We start from the raw sequence: 18,962 nt of genomic DNA on the forward strand, positions 1-18,962 counted from the left end.
TGGTAATAATTTGCCCTCTGGCTCACTTGATGCAATCCTATTAAATATCTTGGTTATGTTGGAAAAACATGAGCTGTTATAAATATGTACAGCAGTTTAAAGATAATTGGTACTTGCATTTTATTCTTCGCAGTGGTTAATAGAAAGTGAGGAACTGTAAAATCTAGTAGAGAGATCCCTAAATAATTAGATTGAATTATATAGCTAAATCATATAGAGAAATTATAATGGTCCCAGATAGTCACTCTGAAAGTGGAGGAACATCCAGAAAGTGATGAGGTCTAAACTGATAATGAGGTAGGGAAGCAATGAGAAACAACATAAACATCGTTTGGGAGGTGGGAGAACATAAACTTGGTATCTTTGGAAGGCAAAGGAAAGACCAACCTAGCTGTAATGGAAGCTATGATTTGCCTCTATCTGTTTACCTCATGTGAAAATCAAATTGTAGCATTGTTATTTTTAGTAGTAGTTAGTCCAGATATATGGTGTACTAAGTTACTATCATTGTGGACCTTGATTTTTCTTGTTTAATACAGTGGTAATAATAAGTTCCCTTTATATTACTATTGCTGTGTATTTCACCCCACCAATAACGTAAGAAGTAAATCCTATAAAAGTATGCAAAGATTCATACTCTAAAATGAATCAAAATTGGAGCAGACTGAATGGGAATATAGGAATCTAGAGTCAGATTTCTCTACTTAGTTAGAAATGCTAAACTGAGTAGGAATAAAAGTCATCATGGATTGGGCTCTCAGGCTGTTGAATTGAGCAGAATTATAGGAGGTCACCAATGAAGAAGAGAGGAACTGTTTTAAGTGAAGAAGAGAGGTCTTATTTAAAAGTCTGGACCTACCCACCAGTCTTCTATCTTCATTTGGTCTGGAACCACAGTCATTACTTACATGCCTATTTTACTTACTCATCCAGCAGAAGAACGTCAATTTAGAAAATGAAATATGAATTTGGAATATGAAAATGAACTGAATTTAACAAGATTCTGGACTTGTTATTTGTTTGTTTAAAGACCTAGATTGGACAAATTGCATAAGGCTTCCTTGCAAAATGGTTTATTTTCTGGATAACCTTACATAGTTATGACCCTAGCTTATGCTGAGGAAATATTATTTAATTTTTATAAAGATGCTATTGAGAAAGTTATTGTATTGTCCAATATTGAATTAAAAAGTATATAAGAAATTCCTCTCAATTCTGGGTATTAGGAAGAGCTTTGATACTTGTTTGTAAAATACATCATATCGAGAGTATTTTCTAATTTGATCTTTGTTTTGGAATAATACGGGATATAAATAATCATGAACGCCTACTTATTGCCCACAGAAGGCAAGCAAATAAGATATTTTCTTCCTTCTTGTGTACCCTCCCCTGCCTCCCTCTTTATTTTGCACAAATTCCTCCCTTCCTTCCTTCCTTCCTTCCTTCCTTCCTTCCTTCCTTCCTTCCTTCCTTCCTTCCTTCCTTCCTTCCTTCCTTCCTTCCTTCCTTCCTTCCTTTTTTATTATTGATTTGAGAGAAAGAGAGAAACACCGATTTGTTGTTCCACTTACTTATGCATTCCTTCCTTCCTTATTCTATATGCCCTGACCAGAGATCTAATCCACAACTTAGGTGTTTCCCCGACTATGCTCTAGCCACCTGAGCTACCTGGCCAGGGCCTTTGTAAGAATTTCTTAATCTCTTCTGTGAGTTCTTAGACTTGTTAGGGGGAAGGGGAACCCTTTCTGAAGTTTTTGGCTTTACAGAGCTATCTGGTGTAGTTTGTTGCGCTAAGTGTGCCCTACAAGAGTGCCTGACTGAGAGAACAAGTGAGGCTGAAATCTATCCTAATGGAGAAAAAGGTGCCTTTTTTCTTATTTATCAGCTCAGTGGGGTGAGGGGGCGGTTCCCCTAACTCACAGAGCAACCTACCTATTAGGTTTTTCCCATGCTCTTTGAATTGTAAATTCTTAATACCAAACTTGCTGATTCTTGATAAGAGCTACCTTGAATGAAACAAAATTTCAAATTATTTTCTTTACCTCTATATTTTTATTTTATTATTTTCAAAATTTGACCCATTATGGGAAACTAAGATAGTCATGAATATTTGAAATAATTTTCTAATTTAAAATTTTGTTTCGTTTTGATATTTGAATTACATAGTCAAAACTACATCTTTAGTAAGAATTATATCTTAAATTTTCTATAAAGGAAATAAATGACTATGTTTTGCATTCCACATAACTATAGATATTTGAATTATTTAATTTGACCAAGAAACCCAACTGGAAGTAATTTCTTAATCATGGTTTCCTGAAAATTTGCTATTTCATGTGTCATCATAGTACAGGTGGTGATTAGTGACTTGCATTAATATTGTTCCATATTGAATATGTATTCCTTTCAAATGACACACATTAAATATTTGTAATGAGACTTATTCTGATATTCTGTTCTCTTGGCAGTTACCTACTTGGGTGTTCTTTTTGTTATCGATTTTATCGACACTTTGTTTTGTTTTCTATTTAAGTATATTAGAATTTTATTTTGCAAATATAAACTTTATTGAAGTAGTATAATTAAATGTTTTGATATGGCTATATTGTAAAAAGGGTTGTTAAGAGCTATTTGCTCTAAAATCAAAGCATGTATGTTATAATAGGACAGAGATGCATGGACTTAGTATACATAGAAATTTTAAGAGAAATACAATATTGTAGATTAAAAAGAATTTCCTAAATATTTAAAGTAGTGAATTCGTTTATCCTTTTCACAGAGTGTTTGTTTTATACCCTTAATTAATTTAAATCAACCCTCAGTCAACTCTACTAGAAATTTTAAAGTGAAGAAACAGCAACTTGGGGAATAAAACTAAGGATAAGGAAACTTTATTTTCAAACTAAAAATATAGGTAATTTTTAAAAATGCTCTTAGGTAAATATTTTGTAGCTTTTTTTGAAATATGAATTTAAAATGATGATGGGAATAGCTTTAAGTTATGTAATCTTTTTAAATATATCATTGAAAATTTTTTTCAAAACTGCCACATAAGTTACAAAGTAGTCTTATTTTGCAGAAGCTTGTTCTAATAAGAATAGGCTTATGCTTTGAATAAAATTTAATTTGCTCTTTAATTCAGAGACTTCTTTTATCCACTTTCCTGAAGCAGTTTCAATTTAAAGACTTTTCCTTATATCTAGCAGGTTTTTTTGTTTTTAAGCAATTATTCTTAGTTTTTTTTTAAACCTTGTTAGCATTTCCTTGATTTTACAATTTAGATGCCAGAAGTAATTTTTAACGTGCTTATTAAATAATTTTTTTCATGCATTCCTTATTCTAAACTCTGTGCCAATGCATGTCTGGAATAAACCCTCCTTAAAAAAAAAAGAAAAAAAAAAAGAAAGCCATAACTCTTTATTGTCTGTTTTGACATTAATAAAATTAAGAAAGGAATGAATTCTTAAGACGTCTCCTTACCTGGTTTAGTTTTGTCACGTGAATGTGAGCATTCACGGTTACTGGTGATCTAAGTGCTCCACCTGCCTTTCAGTTTGTTTACCAGGAAATCAAGATGTGTAAACTGCAGGAAGTACTATTTGACCCTCTCCGACAGTATCTCATTACAATAATTGCTAATCTCTGAATAAGACAGCCATGTTTTGTGAGTAACAGAGAGAGAGGTTGTGTTAGGTAGATTTTAGGTGTTTTAACAAATACAGCATTGTAAATGCTTACTTGGATTATGTTTTCATGATAGCTTTTGATAAAAGACATATGGTGACCTATGGGGTCAGCACAGCTAGGACACAATAGTAGGTATTCTTTCATGCCTTTTAACTGAAAAATTTCACGGCTTGTTGTTTTGGAGTGCTGTCACTGCTCTGAATCGAAAGGATAATGGCTACTTCCTGATTAAACCCACTCTCCACAGTAAGCTCTTAATGTTATACTGTATGTCTTTTTTCCCTGTAAATGCAATAATAGTATTTGGTGTTTCCTTTTTATCACTGTCTTTTCACAGATATATCTGTTATAAATACAAACTGAAGTTGAAGTTTACAATTAGAGTAGGGACTACTGTTTTAACTTTGTGGGATTTTTTTTCTGAATGAAAAAGTATTTTTGTTTAGTATCAAATCCAACCATCTCATATGCTTATTGTAGATTTTTGGTTAAAGAAATTCGCTTTTTAAGAAGACAATGAAATGATAAATTATATTAAGCTTTCAGTTTCTTGGCATTCTAAACAAAATCTTAAAAAATAATTTAAGTAGTAAATCAGATTTATTCATTCAGGGAATATTTGGATAAAGCAATTGTATTTGTATTTAATAAATTTCATAAATGGATTTACATATGTTGTCATAATTGTTGATAATTGTTTTAGTTATTAAGTTATTGTTCTTAAATTAGTTAAGAGATCCTTGTGATATAAAAACAATATTAAGTCCTCAGCATTTAAGAAGGAAATAAAAAGCTTCTTAGTTTTAATCCTGAAGCTGGCAGTCACTCCATCTGTCTTGGGACAATCATTTAAACTGCTTATCTAAGTTTTCTTGTCTGCTGCCATATGAGGGCTAAGTAAAATATGTATGTTTGTTTATTTCTTTATGAGGGTGCAAACTACAAAAAGTGAGTTTTCAGAAGTATTTTATAAAATGAAGAACTGACTGTGTAGACTAGGAAACCATTTAGGAATCATAGGAGACAGGAAAGTAACAGAAAAATTATTTCTATTATAAAATAATATAAAGTAAGTTTTAAAATAAATATTATATAACTGATCTTTTACTTTGAACGGAACTGTTAGTTATGCTCAACTCTTAATATATCATTACCAAAGGATTATACCTATTGTTGGATACATGACTAAAGTCAGAGGTGGAAAGCTAGATACTTAAATTATTTAACTTATTCTCAGAAGCCTTATTCCTGGAAATAAGATTATTCAGAGTAGAGGAAAGAATGTGTATATTTATTATAGGTCTGTAACTATAGTTTACCTAAATAGTAGGATGTTTAATTTTTAAACTCTCGTATTAGGTATTTTGATCATATTAAAAGAAACATGAAATTATTAAACATTGAAGGTAGTTACTAAAGATGGCTATAGAGTCAAACATCCAGAAATATTTAAAAATATTCTGGGATAATGTAAATAGAGTCTTATTTTTGTTGAGAGTTAAGGTACTTGTTTTTTTGTTTGTTTGTTTGCTTGTTTGTTTTGCAAATGCTTACCAGTTATTTTAAGTAACTCATTATTTTTTGATAAAAATTATTGGCACATAATAGAATCTCTAAAGAGATTCTACAGATCAGCTAATGAATATTCTAGCCTAGTTACTGAATTAGGATTTATAGTAGGTCCTCAATTTAATTTGTAATAACAAGTAATATATGTCATTTACTAAATGCTTAATATGTGCAAACCACTCATACAATTCTGTTGTAGGAGAGACAGATTTTTACCTTTACCTTTACCCTCTTAGAATTCTTTTTGGCTGAGCCTGAAAATTAAATTGACATTACACAGATCAATAGGAGAAAAACATACAAACTTATTTAATACAAGTTTTATGTGACATTGGAGTCTGTATAAGGAATGAAGATCCAAAGAAATGGTGAAACCTACTTGTTTTATATTAGGTTGAACAAAGAGGCAGTTGTTGAAAAGTGACTAAACTATGTGGGGAGACTAAAGGAAGATAAGAATTATTTAATAAGAAATAACAGAAAATTTATTTCTATTATCACATAACTGACCTTTTACTTTGAACAGAACTGTTAGTTATGCTCAACTCTTATATATCATTACCAAGTTGTTATATCTATTAGATACATGACTAAAGTCTTTTTGTGTAGAATTCTTTGGGTTTCAACTTTTTTTTTTTAAATATTTTATTGGTTTTTTACAGAGAGGAAGGGAGAGGGATAGAGAGTCAGATGAGAGAGAAACATTGATCAGCTGCCTCCTGCACACTCAACACTGGGGATGTGCCCGCAACCAAGGCACACGCCCTTGACCGGAATCGAACCTGGGACCCTTCAGTCCACAGGCCGACGCTCTATCCACTGAGCCAAACCGGTTAGGGCTGGGTTTCAACTTTTTGTCCTTGGTGATCACAATGTTACTTTCCTTTTGGTTTAGGGAGTATAGCTTTCATATAGGAATTTCATTTCCTGCTTTTAAGAAAAAGAAGGAAGGTCAGAATAGTTTTCTTAGTTTGCTTTTTGAATGCCCTTAACTGGAAATAGTCAATATGCTAGAGCAGCATGTTTTGGAGTGGCATATTCTGAACTGTCACCTGTTATATTCATAACAATCACATGAGGGGCAGGTAACATCATTGCCCCCATTTTTACTAAAAAAGAAATAGTTGTAGATAATTTAAATAATTTCATCAATGTCTTCTAGTCAGTGCTAGAGCCAGATCAATTCTAACAGAATCTAGAACCCAGAACTCAGTCTTCAGTGTCATGCTTTAAGCATTGTGTTTATATTTTGGAGATAAAAAGGTGCTTACACATTTGACTTCAGTGGTTTTATTTTTTCATCCAACAATTTATCAAATATTATGGAGTGCTTACTAAGTGTCAGGCACTGTAAGGAAGTACTGGTTGATGAGAAGGAAAATCCCTTGTTTCAAAGAATTTACACTTTAGTGGAAGAGGCAGAAAATTAACAGGCTATTACCATAGTGTGTTAACTGATATAATAGGGATAAGCACAGGATGCTAAAAGAGGCACCAAGAAGTAGCTAATGTATTTTATTTAATTTGTATTTATTGAGTGTTGTTCTAGGTACATGGGATATATCAGTAAAGAAACTCTTAAAAGTCTCTGCTTGTGTGGATCATAGGGGGGTAGGGGATAAACAATAAGCATAATCCTATATAATAAAAAGCTAATATGCAAATAGATCAAATGGCGGACCAACCAACCAACCAGTCGCAATGACATGCGCTGACCACCAGGGGTGTGCGCAGCAGGCGGCAGAGCGCGGAACATGGCAGGCATCAGCTGCTGTGGGATGGTGGAACAGGTGAGCGGGGGTGCCAGATCAAGGTGGGGCACCAGTCACTGTCATTGGGGCCACCCTGTCGTGGTTACTAAAAATTCTTTTCTCACATGTGCTGTGGTCCCACCCGGCATTTGCACCTGCTGCCAGTGCCAGCCCCACTTGCACCCACTGCCACGCCTGAGCCGCCGCTTGTACCCACTGCCAGTCCCCGGTGCCGGCCCCAGTTGCTCGGCGCAATCAGCAGGTGCAAGCAGTGGCTACCAGCCCTGATCGCCCCTCAGGATTTATCCTCCTCCCCCTGCTCCTGAGGGGAGGTAGGGGCAGCAGCTGCTGCTTGCACCTGCTGACAGTACCAGCCCTGCTCGCACCCGCTGCTGGCACCAGCCCCAATTGCTCCACACAGTTAGTGGGTGCGAGTGGGGCCGGCGCAGTCAGCACGTGGGAGCTGTGGCGACTAGAGTGGGGCTGCCGGAAGATGAGATGGGGGGGCCATGGTGGGAGGGGCCAGGCGGAGCACAGAGGATAGGCTGACATCTGCCCTTATGCCCACTGCAGTCTTGCGGCCCTCAGTTCCTTTCAAGGTGCACAAATTCGTGCACTGGGCCCCTAGTACATAATAAAGTATATGGTGTATTAGAAGGTGACTAGTGTTATGGAGGAAAGAAAAAGTAAAACAGGATAAGAGGCTGTGGTGTGGTAGGTTGCAAGAACAAGGAAGGTTGCTTATGTGTATATTTTTGGGAAGAGCCTTCCAAGCAGAGGGCTTGAGACAGGAAGCATACCTGGAGTGTTCAGGGCAATGAACAGAGGCCAATATGACAGGAGCAGAGTTTCAGAGAAGGGGAGGAGTAGAAGGAGGTATTGATAGAGGTAATGGGCAGGTGGGACTTAGAGGCACCATTGCAGGGCTTTTAGTAAATTTGGCTGATATTTTTAAAGTATCACTTTAGTTTCCAAGTTGAGAATATAGTTGACCCTTAAACATGTAGGGGCACCAACCCCTTGTGTAATCAAAAATTCATGATAGCATTGAATACCCCAAAACTTAACTACTAATAACCTGTTTACCAGAAACCTTACCAATAACATAACAGTCGATTAATATATGTTGTATATATTATATATATATATATTATATACTATGTTTACAATAAAGTAAGCCAGAGATAAGACTCCATTAAGATAATCATAAGGAAAAGAAAATACATTGACAGTTCTGTATGTATTTATTGAAAAAAATCTGCATCTAAGTGGACCATGCAGTTCGAACCTGTGTTGTTCAAGGGTCAACTGTAGATTGTAACAAGGCTTTGAACACTGACCAGAAGCTCTTAGAGTAAGCTAAGTTATTGAAGGTGGTGGCTTGGAGAAGGGTGGTAGCATTCAAAGTCTGGATGTTATAACGTACAATCAAAAGCTTTTTCTGATGGATTGGATGTGGGATATCAGAAAAAGAGAAGATAAGATGACACCAAGGTTTTTGGCTGAGCAACTATAGAAAGATGATCTTTCAATCAGCTGTGAGATAGGGAAGGTCTTCAGATGAAGCAGGTTGCGATAATAATTGGGGATTGGGGGTTTGATTTTAGATGAGATACCTTTTTAAATGCCTCTTAGATATTCAAGTAGAGGTGTGATTTTTAAAATATATATATATATATATATATATTTTTAAAATATATTTTATTGATTCTTTTACAGAGAGGAAGGGAGAGGGGTAGAGAGTTAGAAACATCGATGAGAGAGAAACACTGATCAGCTGCCCCCTGCACACTCCCCACTGGGGATGTGCCCGCAACCAAGGTACATGCCCTTGACCGGAATCGAACCTGGGACCCTTCAGTCCGCAGGCCAACGCTCTATCCGCTGAGCCAAACCGGTCAGGGCTAAAATATATTTTTATTGAAAGGAAAGGAAAGGGAGAGAGATAGAAACATCAGTGATGAAAGAGAATCATTGATCAGCTGCCTCCTCCATGCCCCCTACTGGGGATAGAGCCTGAAACCTGGGCATGTGCCCTGACTGGGAATTGAACCCTGACCTCCTGCTTCATAGGTCGATGCTCAACCACTGAGCCACACCAGCCAGGTGCAAGTAGAGGTTTTGAGAAGGCTTTCCAGAGAAGGTACCATTCATAATGAGACTGAAGAATGAATTGGATTTATCCAGTCAAATAGGTGGTTTTAATGAGATTTGAGAGCATTCTTAATACACTTAAAGGAATCTTGTCATTTTTTTACTTTATGTATTTATGAACTACAGAGTAACATCTAAAAAGTAATAAATTTTAAAAAGTAACAAAATTGTTTACCTCAAAGAATAAATTATTTGGGGTAGTTAAGTTTTCAGAGTATTTCAGTGGATACTGTATTTATGAGTTGTACTGGGTACTTTTACATACATTGATTCTAAACATGGTGCCATAAGGTAAATATTATCTCATTTTACATTTGGAGAAACTGAGTCTGAGGGAGACAAAAATTGCTTAAGGTTATTGATAATTAGGTGATGGGTTTGGATTCAAATCTAGGTCTTTAGGTTCCGTTGCCCATGCTTCTTATTTTAAAAATGTGTATTTTTGCTTTGTAAAATTTCCAACTTTTTTTAAAAAATATATTTTTATTGATTTTTTACAGAGAGGAAGGGAGAGGGATAGAGAGTTAGAAACATCAATGAGAGAGAAACATCGACCAGCTGCCTCCTGCACACCTCCTACTGAGGATGTGCCCGCAACCAAAGTATATGCCCTTGACCGGAATCGAACCTGGGACCCTTCAGTCCTCAGGCCAGTGCTCTATCCACCGAGCCAGACCGGTTTGGTAAAATTTCCAACTTTTGCTTAAGGTTTCAAGAAGTTGTCTTTAGAACATTAGTCTGTATTGTATACTGATACTCTTGGGACATACGGTTTATAGATTCTTGGTCATGGAGTAAGATTTTTGTTGGTTTCTTGACTTCTTATGTCACTTTCAGTACAGTTATCTATTACTGATGCTCCCTCCACTTCTAGCCCCCATTCCCAGTGTAGTGCTATAATACGTGCTTAGAAAATTATAGCCACTATCATCGTCTTTATCTCTGTTTCTAATGTGCTGTGACTTGGGGAATCATGCTAATTAGACTGGATGTCCTTCCAGAGGAAGCTGGGTCTAAGAGGGAAGCCCAGGTCCCGGGTGCCTGCCAGCAGCTGGAGGGAAGCCAGCCCAGGTCCCGGGTGCCAGAGGGAAGCTGGTGCTGGCAGCCGGGGGAAGGAAGGCCTACTCTTCCATGAATTTCGTGCATCGGGCCTCTAGTGTATATGTATGTGTGTATATATATATATATATATAATCCTTTCTATTCCTTTCTCTAAAGGCTTCTATTTTTATTATATCCCAAATACATATGTAGAATTTATTTTAAGATCACTGTAATCATTAAATAAGCTTACATTGTTTTTTTTTTCCAATTATATTTTACTTTCAATATTATTTTGTATTGGTTTCAGGTATACAGCATAATGATTTGATAATCATATACTTTATAAAGTGTTCCCCCCGATATTTCCGGTACCCACTTGGCTCCATACATAGTTAAGGCAAATATTATTGACTGTATTCCCTATGCCAGCTGTGGGCAAACTACGGCCCGCAGGCCAGATCCGGCCCGTTTGAAATGAATAAAACTAAAAAAAAAAAAAAGGTCGTACCCTTTTATGTAATGATGTTTACTTTGAATTTATATTAGTTCACACAAACACTCCATCCATGCTTTTGTTCCGGCCCTCCGGTCCAGTTTAAGAACCCATTGTGGCCCTCGAGTCAAAAAGTTTGCCCACCCATGCCCTATGCTCTACTTTACATAATAAAGTAATTTCCAATTTGTACTTCTTAATTCCTTCACCTCTTTCACCCAGTCCCCTAAATTCCCTCAATGAACTTTTTAAGTAAAAGTTCTGGTTGTCCCTCAAATACCCTTTTTTATTATAACTAAATTATCTAATTTAATATTTTAGTTAATTCTGTTCAGGATTTAGAAGTATATATCCTGGACATTTCTTCTTAAGCATAAAAATATTTATATAGTAGTCCTCTCTTATCCTCAGTTTCACTTTTCATGGTTTTGTTTTTCTATGGGTAACCATGACCTGAAAATATTAAATGGAAAATTCTAGAAATGAACAGTTTTAAATTGTATGCCGTTCTGAGTGTGTGTTAAAATCTGTTGCCATCCTGCTCAGGACTTGAATCACCCCTTTGTCCAGCATGTCCATGCTGTATATGCTACTCATCTGTTAATCACTTAGTAACCATCTCAGTTATCAGATGGACTGTCACGGTCTCATAGTGCTTGTGTTCATCTCACAGTGCTCAAAGAACCCTTGTTACTTAATAATGGCCCAAAGCACAAGAGTAGTAATGCTGGCAATTCCGATATGCCAAAGAGAAGTCGTAAAGTGCTCCCTTTACGTGAAAAGGTGAAAGTTTTTGGCTTAATGCAGAATGAAATCATATACTGAGATTCCTAAGATCTATAGTAAGAATGAATTTCCTATCTGTGAAATTGTGAAGAAGGAAGAAGAAATTTGTGCTATTTTGCTGTGAGAGAAACCAGTTTGACATAACTTTTATTGCAGTATCCTATCTAATAATAGACAAACATGGTAATTAACCATACCTCTGACACGCTTCCCATAGGCTAATCAGGGCAATATGCAAATTAACTGCCAACCATGATGGTGGCCAGCAGCCAGGCAGCTGAAGCGAACAGGAGGCTTGCTTGCTCCAGTGATGGAGGAAGCCAAGGTTTTCTGCCTGTCGCTGCCGGCCTCTGAGCTGCAGTCAAAGAAACAATGTTGCAAGTATAGAAGCTAAACAAGCCCCATGCTTTCAGCCAGCCAGCAGAGCTGGAGTTGCAACAGTGTTTCAATTATAGAACCCAAACAAACCAGATACTTGCTTTCAGCAGCTGAAGTCTCAGAGCTGGAGCTGAGCCTCAGAGCTAAAGCCAGCTCTCAGTTCCAGTGACAGCCACAGAAGGTAAATAAATCCCAGAATAAAAAGAAAAAGGAAAAAAGGAGAGGTTGGGAGCTTCAGTCACCTGCCAGCCTGAAAACGGCCCTGAGCCGCTCACCCAGACTGGCCAGGCACCCCAGTGGAGACCCCCACCCTGAAGGGGGTATGACCAGCTGAAAACAGCCATCATCCCCCTCATCCAAGCTGGCCAGGCACCCCAGTGGGGACCCCCACCCTGAAGGGGGTGTGACCAGCTGCAAACAGCCATCATCCCCTCATCCAGGCTGTCCCCCTCACCCAAGCGGGACGCCCACCCTAATCCAGGACACCCTTCAGGGCAAACCAGCCGGCCCCCACCCGTGCACCAGGCCTCTATCCTATATAGTAAAAGGGAAATATGCCTCCCAGCACCGGAATCAGCAGAGCTACGAGGCCTCCTGGCACCGGGGTCAGAGGAGCTTCCCAGCACCAGGATCAGCAGAGCAGCGAGGCCTCACTGCCCCTGTGTCAAGCGGAGCCATGAGGCCTTCCAGCACTGGGATCAGCGGAGCCGCGAGGCCTCCTGGCCCCTGGAGCAGCGTGACAGGGTAGTGCCCAAACCCCCTGATCACCCTTCAGCTCTGTGTGTGACAGGGGGCGGGGCCACAACCTCCCTATTCGACCTGCTCTGTTCGTGACAGGGGAAGGCGCCCCAACCCCCTGAACGTCCCTGCTCTGTGCCTGATAGGGAAGGCGTCCCAACCCCCTGATTGGCCCTGCTCTGTGTGTGACAGGGTGCGGCACCCCAACCCCCCCATGAGCCCTGCTCTGTGTGTGATGGGGTGGAGCCGCAACCTCCCCATCAGCCCTGCCCTGAGTGTGACGGGGGAGTGCCCCAACCCCCTGATCAGCCCTGCTCTGTGGGTGACAGGGGGCAGCGCCCCAACCACCTGATCCACCCTGCTCTGTGGGTGACAGGGTATGGAGCCCCAACACCCCTGATGGGCCCTGCTCTGTGGGTGACAGGGGGAGCTCCCCAACCCCCTGATCGGCCCTGCTCTGTGCGTGATGGGGGGAGTTCCCCAACCCCCTGATCGGTCCTGCTCTGTGTGTGACAGGGTACAAAGGCCCAACCCCCCCATGAGCCCTGCTCTGTGTGTGATGGGGTGGAGCCGCAACCTCCCCATCGGCCCTGCCCTGAGTGTGACGGGGGAGTGCCCCAACCCCCTGATCGGCCCTGCTCTGTGGGTGACAGGGTACGGAGCCCCAACACCCCTGATGGGGCCCCAACACCCCTGATGGGCCCTGCTCTGTGCATGACAGGGGGCAGCGCCCCAAACCCCTGATGGACCCTGCTCTGTGGGTGACAGGGGGAGCTCCCCAACCCCCTGATCAGCCCTGCTCTGTGCGTGACGGGGGGAGTTCCTCAACCCCCTGATGGGCCCTGCTCTGTGCGTGACGGGGTGGTGCCGCAACCTCCCCATTGACCCTGCCTTGAGTGTGACAGGGGCGGCGCCTCAACCCCCCAATTGGCCCTACCCTGAGCGTGACTGAGGGTGACATCGCAACCTCCCGATCCGCCCAGCTCTGTGCATGACAGAGGGCGGTGCCCCAACTCCCCAATCGGCCCTGCTCTGAGCCTGACCAGGGGCTGCACCTAGGGATTGGGCCTGCCCTCTGCCACCCAGGAGCAGGCCTAAGCCAGCAGGTCGTTATCTCCCGAGAGGTCCAGAACTGTGAGAGGGCACAGGCCGGGCTGAGGCACCCCCCCCCACCAGTGCACAAATTTTTGTGCACCAGGCCTCTAGTGTATATATAAAAGGCTAAGTGTCCGTCCGTCCTACCAGTCGCTATGACGCACACTGACCACCGGGGGACAGATGCTCAGTGCAGGAGCCACCATGACATGCACTGGCCATTTATAAATAAATGGTACTGTGGACCTGGTGCTGACAAACCAACACTCGGCTTCCCCCAAATGGGACATAGGCCCCGCCACCATCCCAGAGCGACACCCCACCAAATTGCAGCTAATGCTCCAAGACCCCATGGCACAAAATGTGGCCCAAAGCCCAGCCCAGCCCAGCCTGGAAATGGTCGCTGTGGGTGCTGGGTAATGATGTCATGTAGCAAAGCCCGGCTTCCTCTCTCTAGTGACTAGCCTCCTTGGAGTTTCTTCAGCCTGGGAACCCAACTTGTTTTATAGCCAGGTGTAAACATTTTACAGTTTTCCCAGATGTTTGTGAAGTGTTTTTCCATGCCTCATCTCATTTGACCCTCACAGAAATCCTGGAGTAGATAGATAGGAGACTTGGTAGAATCCTATTTTCTTTTCATTAGCAAGACGGGAATAGCGATATTAAAATATTTCTTTTAATTAACTTCCTTTCATGAAACTGTGTACTGGAACACTAGTATAAAATAAAAATCAACAATAACAATAATCCCTTGAACACAGAATTATGATAAACTTAAATACTTTGAATAATCTACTGAAAAATAAAATATTTTAAGTGTTTTTATGTAGCATTGCTGAGCCGATAAAAAAGTAAAAATTTAAAGGTATCAAAAAACAAATGAAATAGAAAATTTAAAGAGGGGGATTAGAAGACAATGTTGTTAAAATGCTTAGTACTGAAAGTGATCTGCAGATTCAGTGTAATCCCTATCAATGTCACAGTGGCATTTTTTTATAGAGCTAGGAAAAAACCATTCTAATATTTATATGAAACCACAAAAGATCACAAATAGTCAAATCAGTTTTTAAAAAGATGAACAAGGTCTGAGGTACCACACTTTCTATATATTGTCAATCTATATTAACCAAAACAGTAGAGTATTGGCATAAAGACAGACTTGGAGACCAGTGAAACAGAATGGAGAGCCCAGAAATAAATCCACACGTATGCAATCAGCTGATCTTCAGAAAGGATGCCAAGAATACACAATAAGAAAAGTCTCTTTTGTTCAACAAACATTGTTGAGAAAACTGCATATCCACATGCAAAACAATGAAATTGGACCCTTATTTTCTACCCTACACAAAATCAACTCAAAATGGGTTACAAACGTGTATGTAAGACCTGAAACAGTAAAACTTCAGGAAGAAAACTTAAGGGAAAAGCTTCATGACCTTGGTCTTGGCAGTGATATCATGGATACGACATCAAAAGCATTGGCAACTAAAAACAAATACATGAGCGAGGCTACATTGAATTAAAAACCTTCTCCACAGCCAAGGAAACAATAAGCAGAACGATAAGGCAACTTCCGGAATGGGAGAAAATATTTGCAGTATTTCATACAAGGTTAATCTCCAAAAGACGTATACTGTATAAGGAACTTCTACAATAGTAAAAAACAACAACTAGTAACCTGATATAAAAAATAGGATATGGATTTTAACAGACATTATTCCAAGGAAGACATACAAATGATTAATACCTATTTGAAAAAAATGCTCAATGTTATTTATCAGAAAAATGCAAATCAAATCCACAGTGAGATATCATCTCACACCTATCAAGATGGCTCTTATAAAAACAAACACAAAAGATAACTGTTGGCTTGGATGTGGAGAAATTGGAACCCTAGTACACTGTGGGAATGTAAAATGGTGCAGCCACTATCGGAAATAGTATAGAGATTGCTCAGGAAACTAAAAAGAGAATTACCATGTGCTCCAGCAATCACACTTCTGGGTATTTATCCAAAATAATTCAAATAATGATCTTAAAGACATATTACTGCTCCTATGTTCATTACATAGGAGCACTATGTTCATTACATAGGAGCACTATTCACAATAACCAAGATGTGTGGATACAACCTAAATGTCCATCAACAAATGAATGACTAAGAAATTTGCTTATATGAATGGAATGGAATATTATTCAGCATTTAAAAAAAAAAAGGAAATTCTGCAATATGCAACAACTTGGGTGAACCTTGAAGACACTATGTTAAGTGAAATAGGCCAGTCACAAAAAGACAAACATTGAATGAGTCTAATTTATATAAGGTATCCAAAATTGTAATATGGCATATTACAACTAAAATCTTCTGAATAACTGGAATAGTATGTTTCATTGATAGGTCCAGTTTTTTTTCCCCATAGAGAGAGCTCTGGATCTCTCTATGCCTGGGTGAGATGGAGTTTCAGAAAGTGATAGACCATGGTAAGGGTTACCTGGTAAGGGTTTGATGGGTGACGGGAGAGCCTTACCTAGTCACATGTAGTCTAATGTACTTATAGAGAAATATTTTGGAGGAGTGGCAGTGCTGTTTCCCCTACTTCTTCTCAGTATGTCTAATGCATATGTAAACCTCCGTTTAAATGCTCTATTTATAGCTGACTTATCAGCCCTTATAAAAGTTCATTGGGAAAAGGCAGGAAACTCTTGGAAAGGAGAGATCTTGGTTCAGATTCCTAGGCCCTTGTTATGACAGAAGGTTGCTGGAAGTTGTCACACCTACCCTTGTTACCAGCCACCCTGAATGCTCACCTGGACAGAGGGTAGACAGTCTTAAATATATAGTTAAGTTACACATGTGTACTTATTCAGAGCCTTCATTAATAGTAAAGACAATTATTTTTTTAGTATTTGGTTGTCAGTTCTAGTTTCTAGAAGCTCCCTTTATAAAATCTATTACTTGTATGAATTATTTTCTATATTTTTAATTTCACACCTGGCTTTTAGATCTTAAGATGTGGATTGATCCTATTTTCTTCCCTTCTTCTCAGGGAATCTTCTTATCCAGGCTGTCTTTATTTTACTCTTTTTGTATTTATCATAATATCTCCCACCGCTTCATTTTAGCAGGTCTTTTCTTTCTTCCTTTTTTTTTCTTTTTTTCTTTCTTTTTTTCATTTTAGTCAGTCTTACAACATTCTGAATATTATACAACAGAGCAACAATGTAATAAACATTGTTGATCATTATTCTTATTTGATCCTCAAAATTGATATAATATAGCAATGTTGAACTGAAATTTTTAAAGCACTATTGGCAATGGTTTTCAACCCTGGTTACCCATTAAAATATCCTAGAGAGCTTCCCAGAACTATCAGTGCATAGCCCCCACTCCCAGAGATTCTGATTTAACTTGTTTATCCTGGGGCCTTGGCATGGTTATAAATGCAGGGATGGACAAAAGTAGGTTAATATTAATGATAATAAGTAATATAATAGTAAATACATAAATAAATAATAATATGTTTTGCATACTCACAACCATAAACCTACTTTTGCCCCCCTCCCTGTATTTGTAAGATCCCCCTAGTGTCTCTTAATATACAGTCAGGATTGAGAATCATAGCATTAAAGAAGCTCTAGGATAAAACTTTTTTATGTAGTAAAGAATTCATTTAACAGTAAATATATGAAAACCTAGTAGGTGAAGACACTATGCTGGAATTCTCTTCTATTGTGAAATAAGTCAGACACTCCTTTGTTTCACTAGATTCTAAATTAAGATTTTTTATTGGCCAAGTTTTCTCTAAGTGGATGAGTCTCTCCATTTGTTGTGGGCTTATTCCTTTTATTTTAGGATATTGTGTAAGTCATATTCGTAATGTTACTCCTGTCTATCAGGATGTAAAATAAATTGATTGTGTTTGTAAGTCAGGTTGTATTTACTAAGGCAGATTTTGAAATGTAATTGCTCTCTGTATCTGTTTAAACTATAACCCATATATATGGATCGAACAGCAGAACCAACTAAATATATGTGAAAGAAATGTTGTTAGAGGAATTTTTTGTACCTGTGCTTTTATATATTTCTATATAGTAGTTCATATTTAGATAAAAATTATCTTGCTGTATAAGCTAAGTGTAATCTCATTTAGATAAAAGTTTTGAGAAAGGTATTCAGTATGAGATTCATAAACCAAGTGTGATTCAACTGACCCCAAGGCATTGCTATGTTTTAAGTACAATAAAATTAGCTAACACTAATGAACTAGTAGACTTTAACTCTTTACCTGTGATGAATTTGGGAAGTTTGGTATAAATATGGGAGTTTGGTATAAATATGGGAAAGAATTTATGGCACAAATAGATGACTTAAATGGCAAATTAAATCTTTACATTTCAACAGATTATTAAAATTAGAAGAGGTCTTAATGCCAATAAAAGAGTCTGTACTGTGTGCTTGATAAGTCAGGCTTATTGCATGATAGGATAAATGTACTAATAAAGAGTGATGCTTTTGCTTTAATTATCAAGTTTATAGTGTATTTAGAAAAAGTCAAAGAAAAGTAGAGACATTTTATTTGGTTTACTTGACTAGTTTGTGGACACTTTTTGAAGAGATTTTCTGATTTACTTTCTTAGGTTGATGATTTTTTGGAATTGTTAATCCCATCAGATGGGTATTCATTCATTTATTCACAAATATTCATTGAGTATATTCTTTGCGCCAGGACTGTTTTAGGGTTCTGGAGATACTGTAGTGAACAAAACAGATATATTACTTAACAGTCTTGTGGGAGAGTCAGACAATAAATAAGAAAAATAAATAAAATATATAGTAATTTAGATGGTCTAAAGGAGAAATTGTTTTGGTGATGTGGTGATGCTTTTTAAGTAATATGGGCAGGAAAGTAATATGGGCAATGTGATAGGACATGTGAGCATTCTGAACTAAAGTTGCCAGAGAAGGTTAAAAGAAGAATATTACTGGTATAAAAAGTAGAATTCCAAGCATATGGGAAAACCATAATTTAAAGATGCTATTAGCACCAGATACTATTAATTAGCACCACACCTGGAAATGGAATCTAGGCCTCCTCAGTACCAGTTGCTCTTTTCTTCCTTGTTATTTGGCTCTTCTATTAGGGGAATGAAGATGAGATGTGGTTGGTTATTATTACACTTTTCTGCTATTTATTTAGAATACTTACAATCACCCAAAAGAAATTCAGTGTTTTAGATGGATAAGAAAACATAAGTAATGATAAAAA

At 38.4% G+C, this 18,962-nt stretch overlaps 1 protein-coding gene across 9 annotated transcripts in view; it reads left to right on the top strand.

The window, feature by feature from the left end:
• The window catches only part of BAZ2B (bromodomain adjacent to zinc finger domain 2B), a 330,698-nt gene that overhangs the window by 178,673 nt on the left and 133,063 nt on the right, over positions 1 to 18,962 (top strand). The window contains exon 1 of one of the 9 annotated variants that reach the window (XM_059704312.1): positions 3,795 to 3,933. The exons of the other annotated variants lie outside the window; for them this stretch is intronic. The gene's annotated coding sequence lies outside the window, so the exon portion shown is untranslated. Of the gene's footprint in view, positions 1 to 3,794; positions 3,934 to 18,962 lie in introns of those variants that run through there. 9 annotated transcript variants of the gene reach the window in all.

This window comes from Myotis daubentonii, chromosome 7 (assembly GCF_963259705.1).
Source record: "Myotis daubentonii chromosome 7, mMyoDau2.1, whole genome shotgun sequence".
NCBI lineage: Eukaryota > Metazoa > Chordata > Mammalia > Chiroptera > Vespertilionidae > Myotis > Myotis daubentonii.